We start from the raw sequence: 14,222 nt of genomic DNA, 5'->3' as shown, positions 1-14,222 counted from the left end.
GAGAGTCATTGGTTGTTTGTTTTTTACTCTAACTAATTTTTTTAATTGGCAGTTTAGGCAATTTTGAATGAAATTTTGAACGTCTTTCTTCATGTTTTCCCAGTAAAAGTACTGGCGAATCCTATTGTACGTTTTTGTAACGCCTTTGTGTCCTGCTGGTGTGGCGGCATGGAATTCTTCTAATATTCGATATCTTTTCGACAATAGTGGAATTTTCACGAGATTTTTACAAACGGTGATTTGAACTGGTGCATTTAAGAATTTTTCTTCTAGCTGTTCTTTTAGGCTAGAGTAATTTATTTTATCTGTTTTTGCGGGATAGCTGATGGAAAACGAACTGATTGCTTCTTCGTAAATAATGTCTTGCAATTTGCCGAAGCTTTTCTTTAATATCTCCTTATCGACAAATTCTTCCGGTCTCTTAGCTATGGGCAATGCAATATACTTTCTTCTATTTATCGTCTTCACATCCGGCTTTCCTAATTTTAAATTAATATGTAGCGGTAATTTAGCGAAATCTTGAATCAGGCGTGCGCCTTCGTCAAACGGATCTCCTGCCGTGGTAATAAAATAAACGAGGTTGTCCTTTCTCATATATAAACAATCTCTGGATTCGGTAATATTGTTCAAGGGATAATCTTCTTCGATTTCCGAGTCTGTTTCGGAGAGATTTCCCTCGTCGGAGGAAGATAATTCCTCGCTTCCGTCAGGCGGTTCTGGCGGTGGTTTGGGAATCGGTGGTTGTTTAACCTTTTTCTTCCGTTTGTCTGCCCTAGGGTTGTAGACTGATCCGGATGATGCTGGTGATTCGAAGGAGGATGAAGAATCGTTGTCTTCTAAATTATTTTGAACTTCTTCCGCGTCTTCCGGAGTAACTGGAGGTTCTGTACTGTGCCGAGCCCCTAAGGACGGCAACCGGTTGTCCTCGCAGCTGTCCGTTGTGGAAGGAAATTCTGACGTTTCTCGGCGGTCCGGCGAGTCGAGCGCTGATCGAGCCCCTAAGGACGGCAGCCCGCTGTCTTCGTGTTTATTCGGAGCGTCGGAATTTACAGAGGTTTCATCTGAGCTTCCTGGAAGGTTCGGTGTCGGCCGAGGCCCTAAGGACGGCATTCCGTTATCCGGGCAGGTGCTCGATGTCTCTGGGAGATTAATGGGAGGCCCTTCGAGATTTCCTGGAAGATTAGAAGCTGGCCGAGGCCCTAAGGACGGCAGCTGAATATTCTCCGAGGAAGTTTCTCTTTCCAGGGAAGTTCTCCTTCTTCTTCTTCTTTCTTCGTTGGAGCGGGGTGGAGTTATCGATGAACCCGTAGTTTCCTCTAGGGTTGGAAGCAAGGGGGAGGCACCCGGGGAGGAGGGGGGATCCTCCTCTCCGAAGAACTCGGCCAATCCTTCCCACGGATTCTCTTCCACCTCTCCATCCGAACGAGCGTTCGTTACTAATACTTGGGGGTTTCGTGACAAAGCGTCTGCATTATAATTTATCTTTCCCGGTTTGTACTTAATTTGATACTCGAACTCGGCAAGCTTTAGTCGCCAACGGACGAGCCGGGACGTGGGATCTTTCACCCTGTGCAACCAGACCAGTGGTTGGTGGTCTGTGACTAACAAGAACTGTTTTCCATATAAATAAGGTCGGAAGTGCTGTGTACAATAAACAATGGCGAGGAGCTCTTTTTCAATGGTCGAATAGTTCATTTCGGCTGGATTTAACGAGCGAGATGCGAAAGCTACAGGTAAATCGTTTCCAATTTCACCTTGACTGAGAATGCCTCCGATGGCGTGATTCGAAGCGTCTGTTGTTACTATGAATTGTTTACTAAAATCCGGATACTGGAGTACCGGTTGTTGGCATAATGCTTTCTTTAAATGTGTGAATGCTTTTTCCTGTTCTTCTTGCCAGCGGAATTTTGTGCCTTTCTTTAAGAGTGATGTTAGTGGTTTCGATATGCCGGAGAAATTCTGTATAAATCGACGATAATATCCACTAAGGCCAAGGAACTGTTTTATGTTACGCGGTGTGCGGGGTGTCGGAAAATTTTCAATTGCTGAGATTTTACTTGGATCTGGTTTAATGCCGGATTCTGAAATTATGTGGCCCAAGTAATGCACTTCCCTGCATAAGAATTTACACTTCTCGGGTTGAAGACGGAGGTTAGCGGATTTTAATCTATTGGCTAATTTACTAAATTTTATCGCATGTTCTTGAAGAGAACTCGCGTATAGGACAATGTCGTCCATGTAAACGAACATTTCTGTTCCTTGCAGGCCGGTGAGTACGGTATCCATTAATTTTTGAAAGGTAGCAGGGGCATTTTTTAATCCAAAAGGCATACGTGAAAATTGATAGTGACCATAAGGGGAAGAAAAAGCGGTTTTCTCTGCATCCGATGGATTCATTGGGATTTGGTGAAATCCCGAAGCAAGATCTAGCACACTGAAATATTTAGCTCCTCCGAGCTGATCTAGAATATCTACGATGTTAGGTAAAGGATACGCGTCGCCAATTGTTTTTTCATTTAGATGCCGAAAATCGATAACCATTCTCCAACGTTTATTACCAGCGGCGTCTGGTTTTTTGGGAACTATCCAGACGGGAGAATTGTACGGTGATGAAGATTTTTCTATAATATTCTGTTCTAACAGCTCCGAAATTTGTTTATGGATTTCTTGTTTATGAATAGGGGGAAATCGGTATTGCTTAATGTTCACAGGGCTGCTATCGGTAGTAATAATTTTGTGCGAAGTTAAATTTGTTGCAGGCACTTTATCGTTTTTGCAGAAAAATATTCCGTGGTTTTCTAGTATTAATTTTTCAATATGCTCCTTTTCTTCTTTATTCAAATGGGACGTGCTTATTTCTTTAAAAATTTCCTTAATTTTTCCGGTAACTGAGTTGACATTATAACAATATTTCAAGGGTAATTTTTCCTCTTCTTGGGAATTTTTAATTTTCTCGATTTCTACGAGTTTCAATTGGGGGATTATCGCGTCAAACTCTAGCTCCGATGAGTTAAATATTTTTATAAATGCACGTCCATTCGTATTCTTTACCACGCAGTCTCCTGCAAAAATATTATGTCCGATAGTCAACCGAGGAATATAACCAATTTCTACTTCTGGATTTTTAACAAATATTGGAATGGTTGTTATGCTTCTAGCTGGCACTTTTATTTTAAGAGGATCAGAGAAGGGAATCTGTTCTGAACCGAGCGAGAGACAACGATTTTGATAACAAATAGTGGCATTAGATTTCCGTAAAAATTCGGATCCTAAGATCGCGGGATACGGTATGGGAAAGTCACTCGGGACTACATGGAAAACGTGGTCTTTATTATTAATTCGAATTTTTAGAGATCCTAACGTTTCTACTACTTGGGGAGTTATGCCACTTAATTTTAAAATTTCATATTTTTTCAATAATATTTTCTCGACTCGATTTTGTTTTATAAGATTCGGTTCTGCTCCTGTATCGATAAGAAACTCTGTTTTGCCTATAGGGGGTGCCAGGTCTAATGTAATAACGGCGTCGAAATTTCCTTTCATATGGAAGGTTCTTCCGACTCCTGAATAACGCGTGTTGGACGCTCTGGGATTTTCTCTCGCCGGGCGTCCGTCGGCGGGAGATTTTCGCGGTTTCCCGAGGCGGGTTGCCTGTTTTGGGGGTTTCGGAAGCACTGTGAAGCGACGTGCCCGAGCCGATTGCAATATCTGCATTGTTTAGGAGGGGTTTGAAGGGGTCTAGCATTCTGCACATTTCTAGGAGGCAATGTATTTCGTGGAATAAACGGGGGAGCCGCGGAATTTAATGAGGCTTTCAGACGAGCCTGTTCTTGATCCATTTCATTGGATATAATTATCGCGTGATTGTACGCGTCGAGGAGTGTATTGTAACCTTTGAATTTTAGTAAAATTTGCATAGTGGAAGGCAGGCCACGGACGAAGCATTCTAATGTGAATTTATCTATATCGGGATCCGGTGTACGATTTTCCTGTCGCTCCGCATCTCGTATTGAAACTTTTAAATTTTTCACTCGCTGTATATAATCTATAATATGCTCCGTTGGATTTTTAAAAATGTCCGACAGTAATCCACGGTAAAAATACGATGACTTCTGGGGTAGTAATTTAATCCGAAGTGAATCTAACAGTGCATCTACCGTAAGGAATTTCTCTTCCTCGATAATGCAATATGCTCTGCCAAATATCTTTGTACGTATTGCTTTTACTAAATCTGGCTCTTGAGCCGGTGAAAGAGCGTCCCGTGCTCGTCGGCAGGCTTGGAAAAACCTGTCGATCGACAAATTAGTACCGGAGAAAGTTGGAATTTCCGATATGACGTCGTGGACTCTAAGTGAAAATGTTTGTGACGGTGATTCTACATTTTTAACCGGGCTGTCTTGAATTTTAACAATAGTCGGCGTTTGTTCTATTTGTGCTTCTAAATTTAGTATTTTCGTTTTCATTGCTCCAATGATTTCTTGCAGTTCGAGTAATTTGTTCCCTTCTTCTTTTCTAATTTGTTGTTTTTCCCCTTCTAGGAATTCTTCAAAATTTTTCTGGGTGCTTCTAAATTGTTCCTCCTGTTCCATTAATCTTTTTTCCCTTGATTTTAGTTGGTCAGTTAACATCTCGAGTTCAGCTTCACTAAGAGTATGAGACCGTGTGATCGGCATTTTGAAAAAATGATTCTATTTTTAATCGCGTGTGTGTCAAAAAACCTCCTTAAAATTCCTCGTTTATCGTGTCCGGGGGTTTTTTCCTCCTCGAAATTTGAACGAAATCCCACCGCTGTCACCAAAAATGTTGGCCTGTTACGTGCTAGTGCTTTGTAACAATGCCTGCGTAAGGGCGGATCTGTTCGTAATTTCGCCTGAGGAGGAACCAAAAAACGGAGCAACGAAGGTTGAGGTGGATACTTAAGGTTTTTTGACGACAGCTGGTATTAACAAGATTTATTAACGTAAAAATAACATATGCTGACTCTTAAAGTTAACTTATGACTAAAATATTTACAGTAATTGCTTTACTTTCGACGGAGGAACGGGGAACAGTTTGCTTGCGTAGAATTTAATACGGGGATCTGTTTTTATGGCTCTACTAAAATCTGGAACGCTCGTCTTAGGGAGAAAAATGGGGGTGAGCTTCCAGGTGGGAAGGGGGAGTGGCTCGATGGGTGGCGATGTTGGATCTTCCTTCCTGTCTGTGATGTCTTCTTCTTGGGCTGGTTCTCCTGGAGCCGTCTGGTATAACAGCTTCTTTAGCTGGTTTAGCTGGTATCGGCGTCCTCCGCGCCTGGTCTTCTTCTTCTTATTTATAACCGTAATTACAACGCCGGTCATTACTTTAATACTGAATGCTTCTACTTAATGGGGGGGGGGGGGCAGCTTCTTCGTCTGCGTCCTCGTGCTAGTGACACGCACCGAGAGCAAGATCGGGAGGCTGGGGTCGAGATATCTAAGCGTATGCTTGTAGAGATCTTTTCCGATTTCTGCTTTCGCCGCTAGGCTATTTATAGGGGAGGCCGAACATTTTCAGCAGCGAGAAAGCTGGTCCTCGAGAGTGTATCTAGGAGGGGTCACTTTTCGTAGCGAGAAAGAATATTGGGGCCTTGTCCATCTATTTTCCCAAAAAGGAACTAAAAGGTACAGAGGGAGAGAAATGCAGCGGAGGCTGTAAGAACGAGTAGGACGGAGCGCGATGAGGGCCAAAGAGAAGGCGAGATTGCGCGTGGAACGGTTGTAAGAGAGAAAGCGCTAGCCTTGTATTCGGCTGTGCGTGCGAGCGAGGCGGAATCTATTTAGAAAGAGATGGGAAATGCAATGGGTGCGAGTGAGAGCGCACTGGCCATTGGTGTGAGTGCGAGAGCACTAGCGCTGAGAAACAACTAGTGCGAGTGAGAGGTTCTGGGCTACGAGTGCGAGAGAGATAGCGCTACTTCGTAGTTTCTCTCTGATTTCTGAGATGTCGCTGGTGTTTTAGGTAGGGCGTGATTGTCGGTAATACGCTGATATGATAATATGTAGGCGGTGGGTAACCGAGAGACGAACGGTAACATCTGTAATGTAGATATATTACTGGCAGTTGGTAATGTACGAGTTTGAAGTGTTTGGTGAACGCCACGCGAGGTGTAGCTTTAAGATATACATATATAAAAGAACGCAATATAAAATAAGTTGTTAATTATAAGAATGAAAGAACGTGTATGTAATATATATATATATGTATAGGAACGCATGTTATATGTGAGAAAACGCATGATGTATGTAAAAGAACGCAATATATATATATGTTTGATAAATAATAAGACGCAAAATGATTATTATAATTATAAGGAACGCATAATAATGTAATATATATATATGTTGTTAAATAATGTACTTTAGATAATTGTAAATTAACGAAGGTAAGTGAAGATATAATCGTAATAATAAGAGAATGATCGTCGTATATAATATATGTATTTTATGGATGAACGTATGTGTATGTAATTTATGAATGGATATTTACATGTGTGCGTACGTGTAGCGCGGGACTCTAGGTTGCGCGTGACATACGAGTGAGAACGCGTCGCAAGCTTCACGGGCGCGAGGGAGACGTACGTGAAAGCTTTATGAATGAAAATAGTAACGGGATCGTTCCTGTGTGAATGACGCGTGGCAGGAACGCTCTTGTGAGGGGGACGCAAACCGGTTGTAGCTGCGGGTGCGAGAGAGAAAGCGATAGCCGCGTGTGCGAGTGAGAACGCGGTCCTATGCTGATCATGGGTGCGAGTGAGACGGAGTTACTATGGTAGACTCTGCGCGTGCGAGAGAGAGGTACTATATGTTGGTGCGAGAGAGACAGAGCTATTGGGGTCAGCGGCATGCGAGTGGTGGGGGTTAGCCGCGTTCAGCGTCAGGCAGGAGCGTCGGAAGTGCGGTTTCTGTGCGGCTTGCGGCGACTCGTTGCGTTTCCTGCATGAAATGCACGGGAACGTGACATCCTCTTAGCGGTGGGACTTAGAAAAATTTCCAGAGTTTTGTCGACGGAGTAGTACATCCGTCCATTATTTGCTAATAACTCGATAAATAATAATTGTAGCGAGTTTGGTGTTATGATATATATTGTTAGAAACCGTCTATATTACAGTGATATCACGTCGAAAATCGTCTAGGACCGATACGGAAAAAGTTTCCTCTTAGCGGTGGAACTTAGAAAAATTTCCAGAGTTTTGTCGACGGAGTAGTACATCCGTCCATTATTTGCTAATAACTCGATAAATAATAATTGTAGCGAGTTTGGTGTTATGATATATATTGTTAGAAACCGTCTATATTACAGTGATATCACGTCGAAAATCGTCTAGGACCGATACGGAAAAAGTTTCCTCTTAGCGGTGGGACTTAGAAAAATTTCCAGAGTTTTGTCGACGGAGTAGTACATCCGTCCATTATTTGCTAATAACTCGATAAATAATAATTGTAGCGAGTTTGGTGTTATGATATATATTGTTAGAAACCGTCTATATTACAGTGATATCACGTCGAAAATCGTCTAGGACCGATACGGAAAAAGTTTCCTCTTAGCGGTGGAACTTAGAAAAATTTCCAGAGTTTTGTCGACGGAGTAGTACATCCGTCCATTATTTGCTAATAACTCGATAAATAATAATTGTAGCGAGTTTGGTGTTATGATATATATTGTTAGAAACCGTCTATATTACAGTGATATCACGTCGAAAATCGTCTAGGACCGATACGGAAAAAGTTTCCTCTTAGCGGTGGGACTTAGAAAAATTTCCAGAGTTTTGTCGACGGAGTAGTACATCCGTCCATTATTTGCTAATAACTCGATAAATAATAATTGTAGCGAGTTTGGTGTTATGATATATATTGTTAGAAACCGTCTATATTACAGTGATATCACGTCGAAAATCGTCTAGGACCCATACGGAAAAAGTTTCCTCTTAGCGGTGGGACTTAGAAAAATTTCCAGAGTTTTGTCGACGGAGTAGTACATCCGTCCATTATTTGCTAATAACTCGATAAATAATAATTGTAGCGAGTTTGGTGTTATGATATATATTGTTAGAAACCGTCTATATTACAGTGATATCACGTCGAAAATCGTCTTGGACCGATACGGAAAAAGTTTCCTCTTAGCGGTGGGACTTCGAAAAATTTTCGTCGAACGTCCGACGGAGTAGTACCTCCGTCCATTATTTGCTAATAACTCGGTAAATAATAGTAGTAGCGAGTTTGGTGTTATGATATATATTGTTAGAAACCGTCTAGATTACAGTGTTATCACGTCGAAAATCGTCTAGGACCGATACGGAAAAAGTTTCCTCTTAGCGGTTGGACTTGGAAAAATTTCCAGAGTTTTGTCGACGGAGTAGTACATCCGTCCATTATTTGCTAATAACTCGGTAAATAATAGTAGTAGCGAGTTTGGTGTTATGATATATATTGTTAGAAACCGTCTATATTACAGTGATATCACGTCGAAAATCGTCTAGGACCGATACGGAAAAAGTTTCCTCTTAGCGGTGGGACTTGGAAAAATTTCCAGAGTTTTGTCGACGGAGTAGTACATCCGTCCATTATTTGTTAATAACTCGGTAAATAATAGTAGTAGCGAGTTTGGTGTTATGATATATATTGTTAGAAACCGTCTATATTACAGTGTTATCACGTCGAAAATCGTCTAGGACCGATACGGAAAAAGTTTCCTCTTAGCGGTGGGAGTTGGAAAAATTTCCAGAGTTTTGTCGACGGAGTAGTACATCCGTCCATTATTTGCTAATAACTCGGTAAATAATAGGTAGTAGCGAGTTTGGTGTTATGATATATATTGTTAGAAACCGTCTATATTACAACGATATCACGTCGAAAATCGTCTAGGACCGATACGGAAAAAGTTTCCTCTTAGCGGTGGGAGTTGGAAAAATTTCCAGAGTTTTGTCGACGGAGTAGTACATCCGTCCATTATTTGCTAATAACTCGGTAAATAATAGTAGTATCGAGTTTGGTGTTATGATATATATTGTTAGAAACCGTCTATATTACAGTGATATCACGTCGAAAATCGTCTAGGACCGATACGGAAAAAGTTTCCTCTTAGCGGTGGGACTTAGGAAAATTTTTGTCGAACGTCCGACGGAGTAGTACCTCCGTCCATTATTTGCTAATAACTCGGTAAATAATAGTAGTAGCGAGTTTGGTGTTGTGATATATATTGTTAGAAACCGTCTATATTACAGTGTTATCACGTCGAAAATCGTCTAGGACCGATACGGAAAAAGTTTCCTCTTAGCGGTGGGACTTGGAAAAATTTCCAGAGTTTTGTCGACGGAGTAGTACATCCGTCCATTATTTGCTAATAACTCGGTAAATAATAGTAGTAGCGAGTTTGGTGTTATGATATATATTGTTAGAAACCGTCTATATTACAGTGTTATCACGTCGAAAATCGTCTAGGACCGATACGGAAAAAGTTTCCTCTTAGCGGTGGGAGTTGGAAAAATTTCCAGAGTTTTGTCGACGGATTAGTACATCCGTCCATTATTTGCTAATAACTCGGTAAATAATAGTAGTAGCGAGTTTGGTGTTATGATATATATTGTTAGAAACCGTCTATATTACAGTGATATCACGTCGAAAATCGTCTAGGACCGATACGGAAAAAGTTTCCTCTTAGCGGTGGGAGTTAGGAAAATTCTTGTCGAACGTCCGACGGAGTAGTACCTCCGTCCATTATTTGCTAATAACTCGGTAAATAATAGTAGTAGCGAGTTTGGTGTTATGATATATATTGTTAGAAACCGTCTATATTACAGTGTTATCACGTCGAAAATCGTCTAGGACCGATACGGAAAAAGTTTCCTCTTAGCGGTGGGAGTTGGAAAAATTTCCAGAGTTTTGTCGACGGAGTAGTACATCCGTCCATTATTTGCTAATAACTCGGTAAATAATGGGTAGTAGCGAGTTTGGTGTTATGATATATATTGTTAGAAACCGTCTATATTACAGTGATATCACGTCGAAAACCGTCTAGGACCGATACGGAAAAAGTTTCCTCTTAGCGGTGGGACTTGGAAAAATTTCCAGAGTTTTGTCGACGGAGTAGTACATCCGTCCATTATTTGCTAATAACTCGGTAAATAATAGTAGTAGCGAGTTTGGTGTTATGATATATATTGTTAGAAACCGTCTATATTACAGTGTTATCACGTCGAAAATCGTCTAGGACCGATACGGAAAAAGTTTCCTCTTAGCGGTGGGAGTTGGAAAAATTTCCAGAGTTTTGTCGACGGAGTAGTACATCCGTCCATTATTTGCTAATAACTCGGTAAATAATAGTAGTAGCGAGTTTGGTGTTATGATATATATTGTTAGAAACCGTCTATATTACAGTGTTATCACGTCGAAAATCGTCTAGGACCGACACGGAAAAAGTTTCCTCTTAGCGGTGGGAGTTGGAGAAATTTCCAGAGTTTTGTCGACGGAGTAGTACATCCGTCCATTATTTGCTAATAACTCGGTAAATAATAGGTAGTAGCGAGTTTGGTGTTATGATATATATTGTTAGAAACCGTCTATATTACAGCGATATCACGTCGAAAATCGTCTAGGACCGATACGGAAAAAGTTTCCTCTTAGCGGTGGGACTTGGAAAAATTTCCAGAGTTTTGTCGACGGAGTAGTACATCCGTCCATTATTTGCTAATAACTCGGTAAATAATAGTAGTAGCGAGTTTGGTGTTATGATATATATTGTTAGAAACCGTCTATATTACAGTGTTATCACGTCGAAAATCGTCTAGGACCGATACGGAAAAAGTTTCCTCTTAGCGGTGGGACTTGGAAAAATTTCCAGAGTTTTGTCGACGGAGTAGTACATCCGTCCATTATTTGCTAATAACTCGGTAAATAATAGTAGTAGCGAGTTTGGTGTTATGATATACATTGTTAGAAACCGTCTATATTACAGTGATATCACGTCGAAAATCGTCTAGGACCGATACGGAAAAAGTTTCCTCTTAGCGGTGGGAGTTAGGAAAATTCTTGTCGAACGTCCGACGGAGTAGTACCTCCGTCCATTGTTTGCTAATAACTCGGTAAATAATAGTAGTAGCGAGTTTGGTGTTATGATATATATTGTTAGAAACCGTCTATATTACAGTGTTATCACGTCGAAAATCGTCTAGGTCTGATACGGAAAAAGTTTCCTCTTAGCGGTGGGAGTTGGAAAAATTTCCAGGGTTTTGTCGACGGAGTAGTACATCCGTCCATTATTTGCTAATAACTCGATAAATAATAGTAGTAGCGATTTTGGTGTTATGATATATATTGTTAGAACCCGTCTATATTACAGTGATATCACGTCGAAAATCGTCTAGGACCGATACGGAAAAAGTTTCCTCTTAGCGGTGGGACTTGGAAAAATTTCCAGAGTTTTGTCGACGGAGTAGTACATCCGTCCATTATTTGCTAATAACTCGGTAAATAATAGTAGTAGCGAGTTTGGTGTTATGATATATATTGTTAGAAACCGTCTATATTACAGTGATATCACGTCGAAAACCGTCTAGGACCGATACGGAAAAAGTTTCCTCTTAGCGGTGGGAGTTGGAGAAATTTCCAGAGTTTTGTCGACGGAGTAGTACATCCGTCCATTATTTGCTAATAACTCGGTAAATAATAGTAGTAGCGATTTTGGTGTTATGATATATATTGTTAGAACCCGTCTATATTACAGTGATATCACGTCGAAAACCGTCTAGGACCGATACGGAAAAAGTTTCCTCTTAGCCGTGGGAGTTAGAAAAATTTCCAGAGTTTTGTCGACGGAGTAGTACATCCGTCCATTATTTGCTAATAACTCGGTAAATAATAGTAGTAGCGAGTTTGGTGTTATGATATATATTGTTAGAAACCGTCTATATTACAGTGTTATCACGTCGAAAATCGTCTAGGACCGATACGGAAAAAGTTTCCTCTTAGCGGTGGGAGTTGGAAAAATTTCCAGAGTTTTGTCGACGGAGTAGTACATCCGTCCATTATTTGCTAATAACTCGGTAAATAATAGTAGTAGCGAGTTTGGTGTTATGATATATATTGTTAGAAACCGTCTATATTACAGTGATATCACGTCGAAAATCGTCTAGGACCGATACGGAAAAAGTTTCCTCTTAGCGGTGGGACTTAGGAAAATTTTTGTCGAACGTCCGACGGAGTAGTACCTCCGTCCATTATTTGCTAATAACTCGGTAAATAATAGTAGTAGCGAGTTTGGTGTTATGATATATATTGTTAGAAACCGTCTATATTACAGTGTTATCACGTCGAAAATCGTCTAGGACCGATACGGAAAAAGTTTCCTCTTAGCGGTGGGACTTGGAAAAATTTCCAGAGTTTTGTCGACGGAGTAGTACATCCGTCCATTATTTGCTAATAACTCGATAAATAATAGTAGTAGCGATTTTGGTGTTATGATATATATTGTTAGAACCCGTCTATATTACAGTGATATCACGTCGAAAATCGTCTAGGACCGATACGGAAAAAGTTTCCTCTTAGCGGTGGGACTTGGAAAAATTTCCAGAGTTTTGTCGACGGAGTAGTACATCCGTCCATTATTTGCTAATAACTCGGTAAATAATAGTAGTAGCGAGTTTGGTGTTATGATATATATTGTTAGAAACCGTCTATATTACAGTGATATCACGTCGAAAATCGTCTAGGACCGATACGGAAAAAGTTTCCTCTTAGCGGTGGGAGTTAGGAAAATTCTTGTCGAACGTCCGACGGAGTAGTACCTCCGTCCATTGTTTGCTAATAACTCGGTAAATAATAGTAGTAGCGAGTTTGGTGTTATGATATATATTGTTAGAAACCGTCTATATTACAGTGTTATCACGTCGAAAATCGTCTAGGTCTGATACGGAAAAAGTTTCCTCTTAGCGGTGGGAGTTGGAAAAATTTCCAGGGTTTTGTCGACGGAGTAGTACATCCGTCCATTATTTGCTAATAACTCGGTAAATAATAGTAGTAGCGAGTTTGGTGTTATGATATATATTGTTAGAAACCGTCTATATTACAGTGATATCACGTCGAAAACCGTCTAGGACCGATACGGAAAAAGTTTCCTCTTAGCGGTGGGACTTAGAAAAATTTCCAGAGTTTTGTCGACGGAGTAGTACATCCGTCCATTATTTGCTAATAACTCGATAAATAATAGTAGTAGCGATTTTGGTGTTATGATATATATTGTTAGAACCCGTCTATATTACAGTGATATCACGTCGAAAATCGTCTAGGACCGATACGGAAAAAGTTTCCTCTTAGCGGTGGGACTTGGAAAAATTTCCAGAGTTTTGTCGACGGAGTAGTACATCCGTCCATTATTTGCTAATAACTCGGTAAATAATAGTAGTAGCGAGTTTGGTGTTATGATATATATTGTTAGAAACCGTCTATATTACAGTGATATCACGTCGAAAACCGTCTAGGACCGATACGGAAAAAGTTTCCTCTTAGCGGTGGGAGTTGGAAAAATTTCCAGAGTTTTGTCGACGGAGTAGTACATCCGTCCATTATTTGCTAATAACTCGGTAAATAATAGTAGTAGCGAGTTTGGTGTTATGATATATATTGTTAGAAACCGTCTATATTACAGTGATATCACGTCGAAAATCGTCTAGGACCGATACGGAAAAAGTTTCCTCTTAGCGGTGGGACTTAGGAAAATTTTTGTCGAACGTCCGACGGAGTAGTACCTCCGTCCATTATTTGCTAATAACTCGGTAAATAATAGTAGTAGCGAGTTTGGTGTTATGATATATATTGTTAGAAACCGTCTATATTACAGTGTTATCACGTCGAAAATCGTCTAGGACCGATACGGAAAAAGTTTCCTCTTAGCGGTGGGACTTGGAAAAATTTCCAGAGTTTTGTCGACGGAGTAGTACATCCGTCCATTATTTGCTAATAACTCGGTAAATAATAGTAGTAGCGAGTTTGGTGTTATGATATATATTGTTAGAAACCGTCTATATTACAGTGATATCACGTCGAAAATCGTCTAGGACCGATACGGAAAAAGTTTCCTCTTAGCGGTGGGACTTGGAAAAATTTCCAGAGTTTTGTCGACGGAGTAGTACATCCGTCCATTATTTGTTAATAACTCGGTAAATAATAGTAGTAGCGAGTTTGGTGTTATGATATATATTGTTAGAAACC

Source organism: Halictus rubicundus, unplaced genomic scaffold, assembly GCF_050948215.1.
Source record: "Halictus rubicundus isolate RS-2024b unplaced genomic scaffold, iyHalRubi1_principal scaffold0022, whole genome shotgun sequence".
Classification (NCBI taxonomy): domain Eukaryota; kingdom Metazoa; phylum Arthropoda; class Insecta; order Hymenoptera; family Halictidae; genus Halictus; species Halictus rubicundus.
Note: the sequence above shows the minus strand (reverse complement) of the source record.